This window comes from Pavona decussata, unplaced genomic scaffold, assembly GCF_977016875.1.
Source record: "Pavona decussata unplaced genomic scaffold, jaPavDecu1.1 SCAFFOLD_12, whole genome shotgun sequence".
NCBI classification, from domain to species: Eukaryota; Metazoa; Cnidaria; class Anthozoa; order Scleractinia; family Agariciidae; genus Pavona; species Pavona decussata.
Genome location: NW_028145435.1, coordinates 420,624 through 442,500, shown reverse-complemented (window position 1 = coordinate 442,500; position 21,877 = coordinate 420,624). Strand labels below are relative to the sequence as shown.

Here is a 21,877-nt window from a genome sequence, read left to right as displayed (position 1 = left end):
TCAATCAGCTCATCAGTCTGAAAAGATTACAAACTTTTCTTGCCAACGTGTTGTGGAGGCGTTTAAAGATCAGTGACAGACTTTGACAAATGATTGTGCTTCTTGATGACATTAACAATTCAATAAGATTGGAACAGTATCCTTGACCATCTAACAACTCACCAACAATTTCATTACATTTAGTGATTGGCGTTTTTTGGTAAAAATAAATAGAGCGTATGAGGGAACGCTTTTGATATTGAAATTGTATTTTCGAAACCATGCCTACCAATGGTCCTATAATGAATAGAAACATACGTCAGTTACCGGTCTTCAGTTCAAGAAGAGTCTACACGAGTCGCAAAACTCAAGGAAGTTAAAGAGAATATTAAAGAAACTCGAGCCTTTCATACAAGGGTAAGTCCCAGTTAAATTTTGTGTTTTTTACGTGTGGAGACGCATAGCGTTGGAAGTATATTAGGGACTTTAAGAAACCACAACGGCAACGACAACAAAAACGTCGCTTGAAAATATAAGTTGGCGTTACTTGTACTACTTCGCGATTGTTCCAATTCGTTCAACTTGTACAATGTGGCCGAACTATCCAATAACATAACAGGTGGAAACGGCGTTCAAGTTGAGAAGGAGATTAAAAAATTTACCGTCATGTGCTCACGTTCTCCACAAAACTTTGAATTTGGTTATTTCACGTTGTTGTTTGGCCGAGCAAGGTGGAGAAATGTACCAAAATTCATAACGCACGTGCAGGGCCTTTGTTGTTCTCAAAAGGTGCGGTTACACTAGACCTCTTCCCCAAAGCTCCCCTTGGGAAAATAGCTTGGGTTGGGTTCAGTCTGGGTTTTGATCGCTTTCATGCTTGCAGTTACAAGCTGATAAATTGCACAAGGGGAACGGCAAACCTTTACCCTATTTGATGAGAAACACTGATAAACGTAAGCATGAATGACACGAATCATGAATCAGGAGCGTCACCGAAAACAGTTCAGTTTCTCCGAAATATGAACCGATATGAACACACTATATGACTGGTTTTCGTGGCTGTGTTTTCTGCTGCTGTGCATATATTTCTTCGCTTTCCAAGACATAATGTAAATTCCGCTCAAAACGTAAAATCAACTGTATTTTACAAGGCCTAAATAAACGATACAGTACGAAAATGTCGTTTTCAAATGTTAAGTTGCTATTTAGCCTCTGTTAAACTGATTATTTGAACCAAAATCCTACTAATTTGTGGCAAGTGGTAATCAAATGCAGATTACAGGAGTGCGTTCGATACCTTACATAGTACAAATTGAGCTATGATTCCCCTTTCCCGTTCTTTTAAATTTGGCTCACCTTGTTTTACTTTGTCTATTTTTTTTTTCAATTCAGCTTTTCTTTCTCGCAAAACTCATCGTCTCTACATGTAATTTGGATAACCACAGTTCTAGTCTATACATAGCAACAAGCACCCCAAGAAAAAACTTCTGCCGCGTACCCTCCGTGCGCAGGCTACAGCTAGCCAAGGATATCGCCAGGCAATTCTTGTGAAAATGTACACCAAAATGCAAACCAAAAAATAACACAAACAAAAAGTTAATAAGCAAAAACTTTGAGGGTGAACAAAATCTTGAATATCAGGTTGATTAGTTTACTACGAGATTAGAGGTGAACTCGAGTCTGCGACGGCTTGGAGGTTGTTTTGTGGCCAATGACTTGATACGTAACCATCGCTTTTTACATCAGAACATTTTTATTTAACTATTCTAGTTTAAGAAGAAGTTAATGAGGAAACCTACAGTTTTTCTTTATCTACCGCAATTAGAGTTAATGTTTTTGTTCTTGAGATTAAATTTATGCAAAAACTCCAACATCTCGCAGCCGGGAGACATCGGGTTAAGCCAATTCCAGAGAAATCGCGTGAAAAAATAGTGAAATACTGGCAACGACTCCTTTTGTGTCGCTATAGCCCGAAATAAGGCCAACGTGTATAAATACGCCAAAATCAACAAGCTTGGTCTTCACGAGTGGCCTCACAAAGCCCTCTGATTCAGAGTAGTGTGAAACTGCCCTGTTTACAAGTGAAATTATTATTTGGCGATAAGGTCTCAAAAGATATTCATTCACCTTTCGACTTCAGCAACGTCACAAATTTCTAAACCTAGATAAAAGACATTTTAGTATTTTTGCGACAAAAGCTAACAAATTGGAGATGATTTAGAAGAAAAGGACGCAGACAAAATTAGATAGCCAAAAAACAATCAACGAATTTATAGAACTCTAAACTTCAACTTGTGGTGTGATTATGATGGTAGAGCGTGGAGATTCTAAGTAAAAATGCTCCAAACTAGTGAAAAATTAGCCAAGAAATTGTTTTTCTGGCGGAAAACAAAGTTTTCATTCTCTAAAATTCTTAATACACACCAGAGTAACAAACCTTCGGCTGCACGCTTTACAATGAATATATGAGGAAGCGGAATTCGTTTATTCTATTTTAAATCGTGTGTACAGCTACTGAGTAAAATTATTCGATGTGTAAAACGTAAGCTTTCCTTGACTTTGGAAACAGTATAAAAGAATTTGTTGGTGAAACAAAAGGCATAAAACTGGGCTTGTAATCAATGCAATTTAAACAGGTTTGGTAATTACGTTTGTCTATAACAATAGAGCGCAGGAGAAGACGTTATGAGATTGAATTTCTGTTATAGGAACTTAGACTATTACTTTTCATAAATGAATAGAACATGAAGTTCACCTGTCTTCAGTTCAAGAGGAGCCTACAGAAATCGCAACCCTCATGAAAGCTACAAGGGCAAGTCCCAGCTCGAAGATTATCAGAATAGTGCAACATTGATTTGTCTCTTTGAAATGTGCAATGAGTTATTTGGCGTGATAAGTTCACAGAAGGTGTTTATTTCCCGTTAGAATTTAGGTTAGATGTCCAACAACCTCAAAAAATTTCTGGATGTGAATAAATACATTCAATTATTTTAGCGTCAACAGCTAACGAATTGGAGATGAGGTGGCAAAGAAATTCAGTAGAAAGCAGAAAAATGAGAAGTGAATTTAGATCGCCGAAAAATTTCAAATTCTGGCGTGATCGATAATGATACAGAGCAGAGATTTTCAGTGAAAATGCACAAAAATGGTGAGGAATCTCACGAAGTAAGCGTCACGCGCGCAAAAAATAGTTTCCTTCTCTGTGTTTCAACTGTTTTATAATTTTTGTGGCAAGCTGAGTTGGTCTATCCTCTTTTAACTCATTCATTTACACGCCCAGCAAATTTATTACTTTTGGATCGGAAAGCAAATTTTTCGGCTCGTGAACTTTGTAAACCTCATCTATTAGAAAATAACACTAAAAACCACTAATTAACGAGGGAATAAAACTGACACTGTATATACTATTAATCTTTTTCCCTGTTTGTTTATAATCATTTTCGTTTCTAATGTGTATGCTAGTTACTGTTGCTTATTACATTACAATATACTATTCTTGAAAAAAAAGTTTATATTCAGCACACAACAGACTCCTATATTCTAGTATAAATAAGCGAATGTTAACAGATAGTACTTTGATTGTTCGTGGCTTCGACGGTTCCTATTGATTTGGTTGAGGTTAGACTTGACTTCTGTTTAATTCCCCTGATATTATTTCTTTCTTTCTTCTTTCTATCTGCGTAATTTGTTTGTTGTTTTGTATTTTTTTTTTTTTTGGCATTGCAAGGTTAAAATATAAAACACCATTTTAAATCGACTCATCAGTCTGAATAGGTTACAAACTTTTCTCGCCAACGTGTTGTGGAGGCGTTTCATTAGTGACAGACTTTGACAAATGGTTTGCCCTTCTTTTAAAATAACATTAGCAATGCATGTCAAATATTTGCACAATTTAATTACATTGAATAAATGGCGATTGGCATTATTACTTCAGTTTGTGTTATTTGGTAAAAATTGAAATTGTATCATGTTTCGAATTTATGCCTAGCAACGGGCACATAATGAATAGAAGAATAGAACTCTTTGTCAGTTACCACTTTTCAGTTCAACAAGAGACTACCGCGTCGCAATTCTCTCGGAAAAGTTAAACGAATATTGAAGAAACTCGAATTCTTCATCCAGAAGTAAGTCCCAGTTAAATTTCTTGATTTTTCAGAGTATTGTTTACAAGCCTAATGATGTATTTGGCGATAATGTCTTTGAAGGTATTCATTAATTTCCTGTTAGAGTTTGTTGTACCTTTTCAACAACCAGTCACAAATTTCTAAACCAAAGTAAAGGCATTTTAGTATTTTAGCGATAACAGCTAACAAATTGGATTTATTATGATGGTAGAGCGTGGAGATTCTGATTGAGAACATGTGCATCGGCAAACTAGTGAAAAATTTAACTAAGAAATTGTTTTACTTGCGAAAAACAAAGCTTTCATTCTCTTAGTTTCTTAATAGACACCAGAGTAACAAACCTTCGGCTGCATGCTTTACAATTAATATTTGAGGAAGCTGAATTCGTTTATATTATTATTATTATTACTATTATTTATTCTATTTTAAATCTCGTGTACCCTAGTACGTAAGCTTTCCTTGACTTTGGAAACGGTATAAAAGAATTTGTTGGTGAAATAAAAGGCAAAAAACTGGGCTTGTAAAGCTTTAATATTTCCCTTTCTTTGTGTAACGAATGCAATTTAAACAGGTTTGGTAATTGCGTTTGTTTATAACAATAGAGCGCAGGAGAAAACCTTTTGGGGTTGAATTTCTGTTATAGAAACTGTGACTATTACTTTTCATAAATAAATAGAGCATTAAGTTCGCCTGTCTTCAGTTCAAGAGGAGCCTACAGAAATAACAACTCTCATGGAAGCTAACGAGAATATCAATGAAATTCGAATCTTCATACAGGGATAGTGCGACAGAGATTTGTCTCTTTTAAATGCGCAATGAGTTATTTGGCGTGATAATTTCTCAGAAGGTGTTCTTTTAGAATTTAGCTTAGATGTCCAACAACCTCAAAAAATTCCTGGATGTGAATAAATATATTCAATTATTTTAGCGACAACAGCTAACGAATTGGAGATGAGGTGGCAAAGAAATTCAGTAGAAAGGAGAAAAATGAGAAGTGAATTTAGATCGCCTAAAATTTCAACTTCTGGTGTGATCGATAATGATACAGAGCAGAGATTGTCAGTGAAATTGCAAAAACTGGAATTCGATTTATTCTATTCAGTTTAAATCGTTAGTAGCTACTGAGCAAAATTATTCGATGTGAAAAACGTAAGCTTTCCTCGACTTTGGAAATAATATAAAAGTATTTGTTGGTGAAATAAAAGGCATAAAACTGGGCCTGTGGAGCTTTAATATTCCCCTTTCTTTGTGTATTCAATGCTATTTAAACAGGCTTGGTGATTGCGTTTGTTTGTTATTATAGAGCGCCTAGCGAAGGAGCAAAGGCAGCACTTTCTCCTCAGTTATTTAAAGACCCTGAGTGGTGGTCCGGCCGGGGTTTGAACCAACGACCTCCCGCACGGTAGTCCGGCACTCTACCAACTGAGCTAACCGGTCGGCGGTCAACTTGGATTTCGAACAGCTCCTTCCAGTTGGGTCTCAGAACTCTCAGCCAGTCCCTTCCCAGTAAGTTAGGCCCTGATCCTTCCACTATGAGTGTTTGCAGTTCCACTTCTTGCTTCTCATACTTTACAACAACGTTCACAGTTCCTAAGACCTTGACTAATTCACCTGTATACGTTCGGAGTTTCACTTTAGTTGTTCCCATCTGCGGTCGATTCTTCGCAGAATTTCCATCAATGATTCTCTTATAGGTTTCTTTATTGATGATCGTAGCTGCAGTGCCGGTGTCCACTTCCATGCTCGTCTGAACTCCGTTTAGTTGTAGGTCGACTTGATACGGTTCTCTCTCCTTTGCAGCTAGGTGAAACATCGTATATTCTTTGCATTCTTCCTCTGCCTCTTCTGATGTCTCCAGGCGATGTGTGTTTCCAAACTTGTTGCTGTTTTGAAAACTCGTTTTACGTTTACCGGGACACTAGTTTGCTTTGTGACCCTTTTACGGCATCTATAGCACTCTTCTTCTTTATACCTGCACTTATCGGCATCATGAAACTGGCCTCCACAACGATAGCATTCTTTTGATTGCCTCGGGTTCCTTGGCGGCTGTTTTTGTTTCGGTGGCTCCTTGGTCACGCGGTTAACTTGTGGTTCTTTCGGTTTTTCGTTCGGATTCCCGTGCTTCAGATCACGTGTATTCCTGTCGGCGGTTTCCAACGCGGTGGCTAATTCCATTGCCTTCTTGAATTCCAGTTGACTTTCCGCCAGCAATCTCCGCTGTATGCGTTCATCATTCACACAACAAACCAGTCGATCACGAAGCATTTTCTCCAGTTGGTCGTTGAATTCGCGGTGCTCGGATAAATTCCTCGGTTCGGCGACATATTGTTGTATTGTTTCTCGCGGCTGACGAAAACGGCTGTTAAATTTGAACCGATAGACGATTGAAGAGGGTCTTGGATTGAGATGATTCTTCACCAGGTTGACTAACTCTGTAAACGACTTGTCGGTCCGCTTCCTTGGATTTACCAAATTCCTGATTAACTTGCAATACAAGTTAATCAGGAATTTGGTAAAAAAAAACTGTCACTAGTTTGTGTAATAACTTTCTATTTTAAAATGTTTGCTAATAACTGACGCCTGAAATATTTCAATTTAGCACACAAGCAGACATAAGTAAACGGAATGAAAATATATAGTACTTTCATTGTTGGCTTCAGTGGTTTCGACGGTTCGGAATTTGTTTTGTTTGTTTGTTTGTTTGTTTTTTTGTTTCAGCTTAGAACTGCTTGTGTTCTCAAAATATTTGTTACGAGCAAGGATCTTGAATGAACTCATCAGTCTGAATAGATTACAAACTTTTTCTGCCAACGTGTTGTGGAGACCTGATCAGTGACAGACTTTGACAAATGATTCACGCTCCTTAATAACTTTAGCAATTCAATCAGATTGGAAATATATCTTTTGCCATCTAATAACACATTCACACGCACAAGTTTTACTTTTAAACGTTTTACCATTAAATTTCTTCAATTTCTTTGTCTCTGGGAATCTTCCCGCATCCCTTAAACTCGATTACCGGCCGCTGTTCAGAAAATGATCCCGCGCTCACCGGACCCAAGTGAGCCCAACTCATCCCAAAACAAAATAAAACAAGCCAAGCCATAAATGGTTGTTATTTAAGCTCTTTCCAGCTTGCTGTTGATTTAAGTAATTCAAAGGCGGGCTAAACTCCATTCAGCTGCAGCGATCGAAGCTACTCATGGTCAAGTTCCATTTGGATGAGGATCAATTCAGCTGATCCAAATGGAAGCTTGCCAATGTTCCATTCATGGGAGTTTCCAAGCAAATAGTGTTCGGTTTCACTGCTGATTGAAATCTTGAGAAATGTTACTTTCGAATTTTATGTACTTTGGTAATGATTTGCAATTCAGGGCCTAGTTTTTGGTCAGAGACCCGATCACTTAATCAAACAGATAAGTCGCTATCCTGCGAACAAAATGTCTTTAAGTTGAAGTATTGTATCCACTGGATTGCGATTTATCTGATTATATCTGTGGCTTGTTCAATTATGCTTAAATGTTACTTATCCGTCATTTTAATCTTTTATTGCCGTTGAAAACTGTGGAACTTCTTTACATTTTTATGTTTCACACCTTTCTGATTAATTTTTAGACTCTCAATTTTAAAACTAGCGTTAAGCCGATTAAATAACTGTTTAAACATAAAAGATGTCTTCCCCGAAAGCAGCTAAAAAATTTTGGGGGAGATTCTAAGTTGGTACTTGACCAAAACGGTGAGGAATTTCGTGAAGGAAATGCCGCAGTTGTAGAAAACAAATACTGGCTTCATTCTCTGTCTTTCCGTAACATGATAATATATTTGCTTTTCAATGAAATTTTGAAGGAAGCCGAATTCGTTTATCCTCTTTCAACTCATGCCTGGCTCCTGATCACTAGCGAAGTTATCACCTCTGCATAAAGCTTTCGTATTATTTCAGGTTTTCTGCGGGTACTCAGTTTGGGGAGAATTTTAATAATATGGCCTAAGCGAACCAACAACAACAACGACTTGAACAACAATTTATTAAGGTAATGGTATTTCAATATATTTGCATGGCATTACCTATCTTAAATTATTAAAAGTCACAACGTCTTTTTTGAAGCAACACATTTTGTCTAAAGCAAGTTTTTCGTTTAAATTTTGTAAATCGCATGCATAAAAGAAATGAATAAAACTAGCACTGGTTTTTGTAATTATTTTCTTCTTTAATATGTTTGCTAATTACCTACACTTCAATTGTTTTAATTCAGCACACAAGCAGACATAAGTAAACAAATGAAAATATATGGTTTTTTGATAGCTAGCCAGTTTCAGTGGCTTCGAAGGTGTGAATTTTTTTTTTTTTTTTTTTACTGTTTTTCGTTACCGGCTTGAGTTCTCAAGATATTTGTATTAACGAACATGGTCCTTCAATCAGCTCATCAGTCTGAATAGATTACAAACTTTTCTTGCCAGCGTGTTGTGGAGGCGTTTAAAGATCAGTGACAGACTTTGACAAATGATTGTGCTTCTTGATAACATTAACAATTCAATAAGATTGGAACAGTATCCTTGACCATCTAATAACTCACCAACAATTTCATTACATTTAGTGATTGGCGTTTTTTGGTAAAAATAAATAGAGCGGTTGAGGGAACGCTTTTGATATTGAAATTGTATTTTCGAAACCATGCCTACCAACGGTCCTACAATGAAAAGAAACATACATCAGTTGCCGGTCTTCAGTTCAAGAAGAGTCTACAGGAGTCGCAACTCTCAAGGAAGCTAAAGAGAATATTAAAGAAACAAGAGCTTTTCATTCAAAGGTAAGTCCCAGTTAAATTTTGTGGTTTTTTTTACGTGTGGAGACGCATAGCGTTGGAACTAAGTATATTAGGGACTTTAAGAATCCACAACAGCAACGCCAACGAAAACGTCGCTTGAAAATAATTATAAGTTCCCGTTACTTGTACTACTTCGCGATTGTTCCAATTCGTTCAACTTGTACAATGTGGCCGAACTATCCAGTAACATAGCAGGTTTAAACGGTGTTCAAGTTGAGACAGAGATTAAAAATTTACCGTCATGTGCTCACGTTCTCCACAAAACTTTGAATTTGGTTATTTCACGTTGTTGTTTGGCCGAGCAAGGTAGAGAAATGTACCAAAATTCATGACGCACGTGCAGGGCCTTTGTTGTTCTCATTTTAGGTGCAGTTACACTAGACCTCTTCCCCAAAGCTCCCCTTGGGAAAATAGCTTGGGTTGGGTTCAGTCTGGGTTTTTGATTGATTTCATGCTTGCGGTTACACGCTGATAAATTGCCCAAGGGGAACAGCAAACCTTTACCCTATTTGATGAGAAACAATGATAAACGTAAGCATGAATGACACGAATCATGAAATGTTTTCGATTATTCTGCCGCTTATATTACAACCTCCATCTCAAATAGGTTTGGAAGTTCAGCATGAGTTTTATATCAAGAAAAGAACGTCGACGCCGAGGCGACAACAAATACACTTTTTCCAGAGCTTGCAGTTTTTTTGACCTTACCATGAACACAGCACGTAAACAACACGTGATTTTTAGTATTTGGTACATTTCACTTTCTCATGATTGGGTGAACCGCTTTGGGTTCTTATTAACCCATAGAAGTTACCTCGGGAACTGTCATGGGAAATTCTTTTATTCTTTTTGACGTATCCATGGAAATTTCCCAAAGGCAACTTCACTCTGGGAAAATCGGTTACACAAAAAAGGTGCTTCCCCATGGGCAACAGCCATTTACCCAAGGGTAAAATGGCAAGTGCAACCATATCCTATTGTTTTGTGACGTTCTCGTTGCCGTCACCGAAGTAGCTTCTAGTCTGCTTCTTAAACTCCGTATTAAATGTGCGGGTTTGGCGTTCACCCAGTCCTTCCAACGCAAACTTTTTTTGATAATTCCGCTGACCGATGTAGGACCTCTACTTTATGCTCTCGTTTATCGCGGGTGCAGAAGCGTTGGCACTTACATGGACGTCACCGAAAACAGTTCAGTTTCTCCGAAATATGACCCGATATGAACACACTATATGACTGGTTTTCGTGGCTATGTTTTCTGCTCCTGTGCATATATATATATTTCTTCGCTTTCCAAGACATAATGTAAATTCCGCTCAAAACGTAAAATCAACTGTATTTTACAAGGCCTAAATAAACGGTACAGTACGAAAATGTCGTTTTCAAATGTTAAGTTGCTATTTAGCCTCTGTTAAACTGATTATTTGAACCAAAATTCTATTAATTTGTGGCAAGTAGTAATCAAATGCAGGTTACAGGAGTGCGTTCAATACCTTACATAGTACAAATTGAACTATGATGCCCCCTTTCCTGTTCGTTTAAATTTGGCTCACTTTTTTTAAATTTTGTCTATTTTTTTTTTTAATTCAGCTTTTTTTCTCGCAAAAATCATCATCTTTACATAATATTTGGATAACCACAGTTTTAGTCTGTACATAGCAACCCGCACCCCAAGAAAAAAATTCTGCGTGTACCCTCCGTGCGCAGGCTACAGCTAGCCAAGGATATCGCCAGGCAATTCTTGTGAAAATGTACACCAAAATGCAAACCAAAAAATAACACAAACAAAAAGTTAATAAGCAAAAACTTCAGCAACGTCACAAATTTCTAAACCTAAATTAAAGACATTTTAGTATTTTTGCGACAAAAGCTAACAAATTGGAGATGATTTAGAAGAAAAGGACGCAGACAAAATTAGATATCCAAAAAACAACCAACGAATTTATAGAACTCTAAACTTCAACTTGTGGTGTGATTATGATGGTAGAGCGTGGAGATTCTAAGTAAAAATGCTCCAAACTAGTGAAAAATTAGCTAAGAAATTGTTTTTCTAGCGGAAAACAAAGCTTTCATTCTCTAAATTTCTTAATACACACCAGAGTAACAAACCTTCGGCTGCACGCTTTACAATGAATATCTGAGGAAGCGGAATTCGTTTATTCTATTTTAAATCGTGTGTACAGCTACTGAGTAAAATTATTCGGTGTAAAACGTAAGCTTTCCTTGACTTTGGAAACGGTATAAAAGAATTTGTTGGTGAAACAAAAGGCATAAAACTGGGCTTGTAATCAATGCAATTTAAACAGAAGACGTTATGAGATTGAATTTCTGTTATAGGAACTTAGACTATTACTTTTCGTAAATGATTAGAACATGAAGTTCACCTGTCTTCAGTTCAAGAGGAGCCTACAGAAATCGCAACCCTCATGAAAGCTACAAGGGCAAGTCCCAGCTCGAAGATTTTCAGAATAGTGCAACATTGATTTGTCTCTTTGAAATGCGCAATGAGTTATTTGGCGTGATAAAATCACAGAAGGTGTTTATTTCCCGTTAGAATTTAGGTTAGATGTCCAACAACCTCAAAAAATTTCTGGATGTGAATAAATACACTCAATTATTTTAGCGACAACAGCTAACGAATTGAAGATGAGGTGGCAAAGAAATTCAGTAGAAAGCGGAAAAATAAGAAGTGAATTTAGATCGCCGAAAAATTTCAACTTCTGGCGTGATCGATAATGATACAGAGCAGAGATTTTCAGTGAAAATGCACAAAAATGGTGAAGAATCTCACGAAGTAAGCGTCACGCGCGCAGAAAATAGTTTCCTTCTCTGCGTTTCAACTGTTTTATAATTTTTGTGGCAAGCTGAGTTGGTCTATCCTCTTTTACTCATTCATTTACACGCCCAGCAAATTTATTACTTTTGGATCGGAAAGCAAATTTTTCGGCTCGTGAACTTTGTAAACCTCATCTATTAAAAAACAACACTAAAAACCACTAATTAACGAGGGAATAAAACTGCCACTGTATATACTATTAATCTTTTTCCCTGTTGGTTTATAATCATTTTCGTTTCTAATGTGTATGCTAGTTACTGTTGCTTATTACATTACAATATACTATTCTTGAAAAAAAAGTTTATATTCAGCACACAACAGACTCCTATTTTTCTAGTATAAATAAGCGAATGTTTACAGATAGTACTTTGATCGTTCGTGGCTTCGACGGTTCCTATTGATTTGGTGGAGGTTAGACTTGAGTTCTGTTTAATTCCCCTGATATTATTTCTTTCTTTCTTCTTTCTATCTGCGTAATTTGTTTGTTGTTTTGTATTTTTTTTTTTTTTTTGGCATTGCAAGGTTAAAATATAAAACACCATTTTAAATCAACTCATCAGTCTAAATAGATTACAAACTTTTCTTGCCAACGTGTTGTGGAGGCGTTTCATTAGTGACAGACTTTGACAAATTGTTTGCCCTTCTTTTAAAATAACATTAGCAATGCATGTCAAATATTTGCACAATTTAATTACATTGAATAAATGGTGATTGGCATTATTACTTCAGTTTGTGTTATTTGGTAAAAATTGAAATTGTATCATGTTTCGAATTTATGCCTAGCGACGGGCACATAATGAATAGAAGAATAGAACTCTTCGTCATTTACCACTTTTCAGTTCAACAAGAGACTACCGCGTCGCAATTCTCTCGGAAAGTAAAACGAATATTGAAGAGACTCGAATTCTTCATCCAGAAGTAAGTCCCAGTTAAATCTCTTGATTTTTCAGAGTATTGTTTACAAGCCCAATGATTTATTTGGCGATAATGTCTTAGAAGGTATTCATTAATTTCCTTTTCGAGTTTGTTGTACCTTTTCAACAACCAGTCACAAATTTCTAAACCTAAATAAAGGCATTTTAGTATTTTAGCGATAACAGCTAACAAATTGGATTTGTTATGATGATAGAGCGTGGAGATTCTGATTGAGAACATGTGCATCGGCAAACTACTGAAAATTTTAACTAAGAAATTGTTTTACTTGCGAAAAACAAAGCTTTCATTTTCTAAGTTTCTTAATACACACCAGAGTAACAAACCTTCGGCTGCATGCTTTACAATTAGTATTTGAGGAAGCTGAATTCGTTATTATTATTATTATTATTATTATTATTATTATTATTATTATTATTATCATTATCATTATCATTATCATTATCATTATCATTATCATTATCATTATCATTATCATTATCATTATCATTATCATTATCATTATCATTATCATTATCATTATCATTATCATTATCATTATCATTATCATTATCATTATCATTATCATTATCATTATCATGTTCCTGAAAAGTCATGTCCTTACCTTTCTCATGATAATCATAAAATCGCTTGGAAAATGTGCATTTTACATGGGAAACCCCTATTTTTTCACAAAGCAAACTTCTGGTGCCAATGTTATCTGTGTTAAAAGAAGAGCAATGTTGCTTTAACTGCCACCGAGAAATGGCGTATTGAAATTTCCAAAAGGTAAGGAAATGACGAAAATTGGGGAATCTAGGAAGAAAAATTGCTAGAACTTTGCAAATTTGCTTAACAGATGATAAAGTCATTCCCCACAGCTTCATTTGTATTCCCCACGTTATCATCCATGTTTCAGAAAAGCGACCTTTTGACGAAAAAAAAATCTAGTGCAAGTATAATGTCTAGTACAGGTTTCAAAGTCAACCTCAAGACGGAATTGCCATTTCTGAGTTAAATGTCTCTAGAAGGGCTAAAAATAGATGATAATGCCTGGTCTTTTGTGACATAATAGCTATCAGTGTATGCTACATTTCGTGAGGTTATCATGTAAATGGCACGAGTATTATAGAAGTAATGAAAGTTTTAAGACGAAATGTTCAATAGGTAAGGAAATGACAGTTTCTAGGATATCGTTTTCTTCTTCAAAATGAACCGCAGATTGGATGATAAACAAGTCCCGCTTGTTTTCTAGAAAGGTTAGGACGAATGAAAGTGCCAGCTAAGAAATAAGCACTTTCGAACGTTTTATCAAATTTTTGACAATTTTTTTCTTGTTTTTAAAGGTAAGGAAATGACAATTTTATTCTAAATTCAAGGAACTTTACATTCGTATCTTTTTTTTATTAAACACTCTACTACTCGGACCTACCTATAAATGTAAGACTTGTTCTTGCCTATTAATACTACATTCGCTGACACATAAGACTTAATTGTCATTAGTGCAATCCTCTCGCATTGCAAAGCGCTATAGGTGTTCAATTTTCAACCAAAAATAACTCACAAGTACAAATGCCTCCACCGTGCTGGATTTAAATCACATAAATTCACCATAGTAGGTGCTGAAAGCCAGACATACACAACTAAAGGCCATGCAAAGAAATCGAGCATTTGTCACAAATGAATGGCTTCACAACGAGGGAAAGTTAACTGTGTTTTCTGTAAAAATTGTAAGGAAATGACAATTACTGTGTTGGTTGATATCTTTGCCCTGTGAAAGAGAACTCTGAGTTGACATCCATAATAAGTATTCACAGAAGGAGACGCAAGCTTTGCCTCAATGTCGTGGCTTCTTTTTAATTTCTGATCTTTTTACAAAAGAAATTGGTCTCAATTTAGGTAAGGAAATGACAGTTTTCAGAATATCACGGGCAGGAAGATTTTACTTTTTTTGAAAAGTCCTGTTTTTTTTATGTTTACTGGAATAATGTAAACGTAATTACTATGCTCCTCTGAAAAAAAATCCTTCCAAGCAATTGCGGAGCTAGAATTTTGTAAAAATTGTGAAAATTTGGTTACCATGGCAACGTCAAATGTCAAGGTCATTCACCGACCATACTAATTTGTTCCCAGGCAAGTTTTAAAAATAGTTACTGAGTTTGGTGGTGTTTGCTTGCATATTAAAAGTTAAAAAGGTTATAAAGGTTCAAAGTCAAAGCGGGCAGAATCCCCCTCCCCCCCTCGGTCTAGAAAGGGTTAACAGGTGCCTAGACTAGAAACCACAGTAGGATGCCAGTTTTGAGTACTGGGGCTCGCCCCTATGTGTTTTAACAAAAATGCCTTTTAATGAGAACAATGGTGTACACATAACACAAACATAAAAAAATCCCTTTGACCTAAAGATGGAGACATGAAATCTAAATGAAACTGACATCTATTTAACGGGTAAGAGTACATTTGCAGGAAAAAAAGCTTTTTCATATCACAAAGTTCAAATTTCACAAAAATGATCAAACTTCAAAGTTGGCTCATTTTTGACCAAAAACCCCTGAACCTACCCCTTGGAAAAGAGTCAATTTTTGGACTCAATAGGAATATTCCTTTTGGACGCAAGAAAAATATTCTTTTAAAAGCTTCCAATGGAATCAGTGTGTCCGAAAACGTCCCCTGAGAATGTTTTAGGCCTCCCAAGGGACCAGCGACAAAAAAGTAGCCCATTCTCCGTCAGTTTGCTATCTTCTTGCTCGTCTTTTGTCTTCGATTGGATTCTTACATTACTTGACCCACTTCGAAAAGCTCTCCAAGGAACGGAAGTAGAGCCTGATGGTAGTTCCTTTGAGGTTTTTTTTTTTCTTAGTCTTGGTCTGGCTCATTTGTCCCAAATGTCAAAGGACCGTTGTCCCGCGCTAGACAATCCAAACCTGTTCCATGTGAGTCCAACTCTTGGAGTATAATATGGACGTGCCTCGCGTTGTTAAGTGCTTGTGCGACAGGTGTGTCCCCACCCGCAATATGACGCTGGAACCTATAGAATTCGAACTGGCCAAGGGATTTCTCTCGAAGACTGTGGTGCATTTCAGCTTGTTGGTAATAACTAGTCCTCCCATTTAGCGTCGCTTTTTCGGCTTGTTACTACTTCTTCAATGCCCTCAGAATCTGAGCCGAATGTTGACATGTCGTGTACGTCTTTTTGACCCTTTTCGAAAAACGCTTTCTGAGCAGGGTCGCATTCAGGGTCGTCTTCGGAACTCTTTGACTCAGATTCCTAATTCTCAGAACAGTCGGTAGATTCTGTTTCCGTACCAAAATTGCAGCTGTCTTTGTCGCTCTTTTTCTTTCTTTTCTTTGGTGAGCGCAGAGACAGTTTGCAACCTCTCTGCCCTTCTCTTTTTACCAAATTTATTATTATCAGTTTCAGTAAAACAAAACCCTTCCCTGAGAACTAGGGTATAGAAACTTATGTATCCAATCTTGCACGGTTTTCAACTGCCCGAGTGTTTGGTTCCAACTAAGACAGTGCCAATATGCAATGCCCCCAGTAGCGTGCTTGCATTACGTTTTATTGGCTCATCTTGGCTTTACTAAATTATTTCATTCTTTTGGAGGACAAGTAAGTATTCACCTCAGATTTCCCTTTATAACAATTATTTGAATGCGCAGAAAAAGCCATTTAACTATCATGTTCGTATACCGGAGTAGTTTTAACTTAAATTTGTTGATTTCATTTAAGCACAGCTTTGCAATTATTATTTAGTTGTATTGTGTAAAATATAATCACATCCAACGTATTTTACTACAGTATTAGTCTATATTTATTGCCAGGGCCTATAATGATATCAGTTCTTACTTTTGCCAAAAAATGAACGAAAAAACTTATTGTAAATAAAGGCATCTAACGGGCCATAATTTTAACAAAAAGCACTGAATGAACACAATTTTAGTCATTATTGTCACTGTTCCGTTTAATATATCCAAACACACAGGCTTTAATGAAACGTAGAGTAATAAACTAAAGTAAGGACCACTAGACACGTTTGGCATTAATTTGGGGGGACACCGCTCGGCGATTGGCGTGACTGGCGACTTCTATTGCGTGACCATTTTAAGGCCTCACTTCTCTGGCACTTCCAGCTGCACCTAGGCCAACAACAACAAAACACAACAACGCACTGCAACAGCAGCACAGCTAGGCCAGCAGCGCCACTCCAAGAAGAGTATTGGCAGGTCGCAAAACTAGAGCGCTACGAGCTGCCATATAGGCCAGCAACGCGCAAACCTAATTAACTGAATGACCTATCATGCCTCACCTATCTCTCCAGCGCTGCTGGGTCGGACCGGAGTATTGGCAGGTCAATATTACCAAAAGTCATTGAAATGAACTAGAGAACTTAGCTTGGGGAAGTCGCTACGCAGACGTAACCGAAGCGCAAACGCCGATAGGCATCCCCAAGTTTATTTGTTATATCACAGATCAACCCCCAAAGGGAGGGAGGGAGGGTACATTTTTTACAGCGTAACAGTAGATAAAACCATGTCGTAACCAAGTGTGACTTAGAACCTTCTATCACACATTTAAAGCTAGACAGCGTTCAATGTCAGGGCCAATGGCCAGGGTTGTACTATGCTTATGATAGACTTTACATCATAGCAAACCAGACATGAATGCACCATTCACTGGTTTAGCCATACAGAAAAAGCGAACTAACTTGTCTCCAGACAATGTCGCAACATATTACAATGTGACTATTGACCAACGTGACAATGATACAGTGATAAGTCTAAAGTACAGTACGTAGAGATGCCCCCCGGGGCTAAGGGCGTCACGTTCCATTAACTGCGTTTTACAATTGTATTGTAAAACTTTCTAAATTACTGCCAACAGGTAAGTCGTCGAAAGTAGTGTCTTTGTTAATGATTCCCCATAAAGAAAAGAAAATGTTCCTGTAAGAAAATGACAATGTAAGGAAAATGCAATTTGTGGTTGGGACATTACATTGTCATTTCCTTACTTGTAAGGAAATGACAAAATTGAGGTAAGGAAATGACACTTTTTTGTAAGGAATTGACATTGTCATTTCCTTACTGTAAGGAAATGACAATTTTTTTGTAAGGAAATGACAAAAAGTAAGGAGAAATGACAGTAAGGAAATGACGGAGGAACATCATCATTATCATTATCATTATCATTATCATTATCATTATCATTATCATTATCATTATCATTATCATTATCATTATCATTATCATTATCATTATCATTATAATGTTCCTGAAAAGTCATGTCCTTACCTTTCTCATGATAATCATAAAATCGCTTGTAAAATGTGCATTTTACATGAGAAACCCCTAATTTTTTCACAAAGCAAACTTCTGGTGCCAATGTTATCTGTGCTAAAAGAACAGCAATGTTGCCTTAACTGCCACCGAGAAATGGCGTATTGAAATTTCCAAAAGGTAAGGAAATGACGAAAATTGGGGAATCTAGGAAGAAAAATTGCTAGAACTTTGCAAATTTGCCTAACAGATGATAAAGTCATTCCCCACAGCTTCATTTGTATTCCCCACGTTATCATCCATGTTTCAGAAAAGCGACCTTTCGACGAAAAAAAAATCTAGTGCAAGTATAATGTCTAGTACAGGTTTCAAAGTCAACCTCAAGGCGGAATTGCCATTTTTGAGTTAAATGTCTCTAGAAGGGCTAAAAATAGATGATAATGCCTGGTCTTTTGTGACATAATAGCTATTAATGTATGTTACATTTCGTGAGGTTATCATGTAAATGGCACGAGTATTATAGGAGTAATGAAAGTTTTAAGACGAAATGTTCAATAGGTAAGGAAATGACAATTTCTAGAATATCGTTTTCTTCTTCAAAATGAACCGCAGATTGGATGATAAACAAGTCCCGCTTGTTTTCTAGAAAGGTTAGGACGAATGAAAGTGCCAGCTAAGAAATAAGCACTTTCGAACGTTTTACAAATTTTTGACAATTTTTTTCTTGTTTTTAAAGGTAAGGAAATGACAATTTTAGTCTAAATTCAAGGAATTTTACATTCGTGTATCTTTTTTGTATTAAGCACTCAACTACTCGGACCTACCTATAAATGTAAGACTTGTTCTTGCCTATTAATACTACATTCGCTGACACATAAGACTTAATTGCCATTAGTGCAATCCTCTCGCATTGCAAAGCACTATAGGTGTTCAATTTTCAACCAAAAATAACTCACAAGTACAAATCCCTCCACCGTGCTGGATTTAAATCATATAAATTCACCATAGTTGGTGCTGAAAGCCAGACATACACAACTAAAGGCCATGCAATGAAATCGAGCATTTGTCACAAACGAATGGCTTCACAACAAGGGAAAGGTAACTGTGTTTTCTGTAAAAATTGTAAGGAAATGACAATTACTGTGTTGGTTGATATCTTTGCCCTGTGAAAGAGAACTTTGATTTGACATCCATAATAGATATTCACGGAAGGAGACGCAAGCTTTGCCTCAATGTCGTGGCTTCTTTTTCATTTCTGATCTTTTTACAAACGAAATTGGTCTCAATTTAGGTAAGGAAATGACAGTTTTCAGAGTATCACGGGCAGGAAGATTTTACTTTTTTTGAAAAGTCCTGTTTTTTTATGTTTACTGGAATGATGTCAACGTAATTACTATGCTCCTCTGAAAAAAATCCTTCCAAGCAATTGCGGAGCTAGAATTTTGTAAAAATTGTGAAAATTTGGTTACCATGGCAACGTCAAATGTCAAGGTCATTCACCGACCATACTTATTTGTTCCCAGGCAAGTTTTAAAAATAGTTACTGAGTTTGGTGGTGTTTGCTTGCATATTAAAAGTTAAAAGGGTTATAAAGGTTCAAAGTCAAAGCGGGCAGAATCCCCCTCCCCCCCTCGGTCTAGAAAGGGTTAACAGGTGCCTAGAATAGAAACCACAGTAGGATGCCAGTTTTGAGTACTGGGTACGCCCCTATGTGTTTTAACAAAAATGTCTTTTAATGAGACCAATGGTGTACACATAACACAAACGTAAAAAAATCCCTTTGACTTAAAGATGGAGATATGAAATCTAAATGAAACTGACATCTATTCAACGGGTAAGAATACATTTGCAGGAAAAAAAGCTTTTTCATATCACAAAGTTCAAACTTCACAGAAATGATCAAACTTAAGTTGGCTCATTTTTGACCAAAAACCCCTGAACCTACCCCTTGGAAAAAAAGTCAATTTTTGGACTCAATACGAATATTCCTTTTGGACGCAAGAAAAATATTCTTTTAAAAGCTTCCAATGGAATCAGTGTGTCCGAAAACGTCCCCTGAGAATGCTTTAGGCCTCCCAAGGGACCAGCGACAAAAAAGTAGCCCATTCTCTGTCAGTTTGCTATCTTCTTGCTCGTCTTGGTCTTCGATTGGATTCTTACATTCCTTCACCACTTCGAAAAGCTCTCCAAGGAACGGAAGTAGAGCCTGATGGTGGTTCCTCCTTTGAGGGTTTTTTTTTTTCTTAGTCTTGGTCTGGCTCATTTGTCCCGAATGTCAAAGGACTTATCCCGCGCTAGACAATCCAAACCTGTTCCATGTGAGTCCAACTCTTGGAGTATAATATGGACGTGCCTTGTGTTGTTAAGTGCTTGTGCGACAGGTGGGTCCCCACCCGCAATATGACGCTGGAACCTATAGAATTCGAACTGGCCAAGGGATTTCTCTCGAAGACTGTGGTGCATTTCAGCTTGTTGGTAATAACTAGTCCTCCCATTTAGCGTCGCTTTTTCGGCTTGTTACTACTTCTTCAACGCCCTCAGAATCTGAGCCGAATGTTGACATGTCGTGTACGTCTTTTTGACCCTTTTCGAAAAACGCTTCCTGAGCAGGGTCGTATTCAGGGTCGTCTTCGGAACTCTTTGACTCAGATTCCTAATTCTCAGAACAGTCGGTAGATTCTGTTTCCGTACCAAAATTGCTGTCTTTGTCGCTATTTTTCTTTCTTTTCTTTGGTGAGCGCAGTGACATCAGTTTGCAACCTCTCTGCCTTTCTCTTTTTACCAAATTTATTATTATCAGTTTCAGTAAAACAAAACCCTTCCCTGAGAACTGGGGTATAGAAACTTATGTATCCAATCTTGCAAGGTTTTCAACTGCCCGAGTGTTCGGTTCCAACTGCGAAAGTGCCAATATGCAATGCCCCCAGTAGAGTTCTTGCATTACGTTTTATTGGCTCATCTTGGCTTTACTAAATTATTTCATTCTTTTGGGGGACAAGTAACAATAACAATTATTTGAATGCGCGGAAAAAGCCATTTAACTATCATGTTCGTATACCGGAGTAGTTTTAACTTTAATTTGTTGATTTCATTTAAGCACAGCTTTGCAATTATTATTTAGTTGTATTGTGTAAAATATAATCACATCCAATGTATTTTACTATTAGTCTTTATTTATTGCCAGGACCTATAATGATATCAGTTCTTAGTTTTGCCAAAAAATGAACAAAGAAACCTATTGTAAATAAAGGCATCTAACTGGATGAAGGCTGACCAATCGTTGATTTGAGACGGGCCATAATTTTAACAAAAAGCACTGAATAAACACAATTTTAGTCATAAATTACTGCAAACAGGTAAGTCGTCGAAAGTAGTGTCTTTGTTAATGATTCCCCATAAAGAAGAGAAAATGTTCCTGTAAGAAAATGACAATGTAAGGAAAATGCAATTTGTGGTAGGGACATTACATTGTCATTTCCTTACTTGTAAGGAAATGACAAAATTGAGGTAAGGAAATGACACTTTTTTGTAAGGAAATGACATTGTCATTTCCTTACTGTAAGGAAATGACAATTTTTTTGTAAGGAAATGACATTGTCATTTTCTTACTGTAAGGAAATGACACTTTTTTTGTAAGGAAATGACAAAAAGTAAGGAAATGACAGTAAGGAAATGACAGAGGAACATCATCATTATCATTATCATTATCATTATCATTATCATTATCATTATCATTATCATTATCATTATCATTATCATTATCATTATCATTATCATTGTCATTATCATTATTATTATTATTATTATTTATTCTATTTTATATCGTGTGTACCCCAGTACTGAGCAAAATTATCCGATGTGAAAAACGTAAGCTTTCCTTGACTTTGGAAACGGTATAAAAGAATTTGTTGGTGAAATAAAAGGCAAAA

At 36.7% G+C, this 21,877-nt stretch overlaps 1 protein-coding gene across 6 annotated transcripts in view; it reads left to right on the top strand.

Moving 5' to 3' along the window:
• The first annotated feature begins 12,590 nt into the window (after window positions 1-12,590).
• The window catches only part of LOC146487910 (uncharacterized), a 119,712-nt gene continuing 110,425 nt past the window's right edge, over window positions 12,591-21,877 (top strand). For all 6 annotated transcript variants that reach the window (XM_085125540.1, XM_085125531.1, XM_085125525.1 and 3 more), the window contains exon 1: window positions 12,591-12,680. The gene's annotated coding sequence lies outside the window, so the exon portion shown is untranslated. The remainder of the gene's footprint in view (window positions 12,681-21,877) is intronic.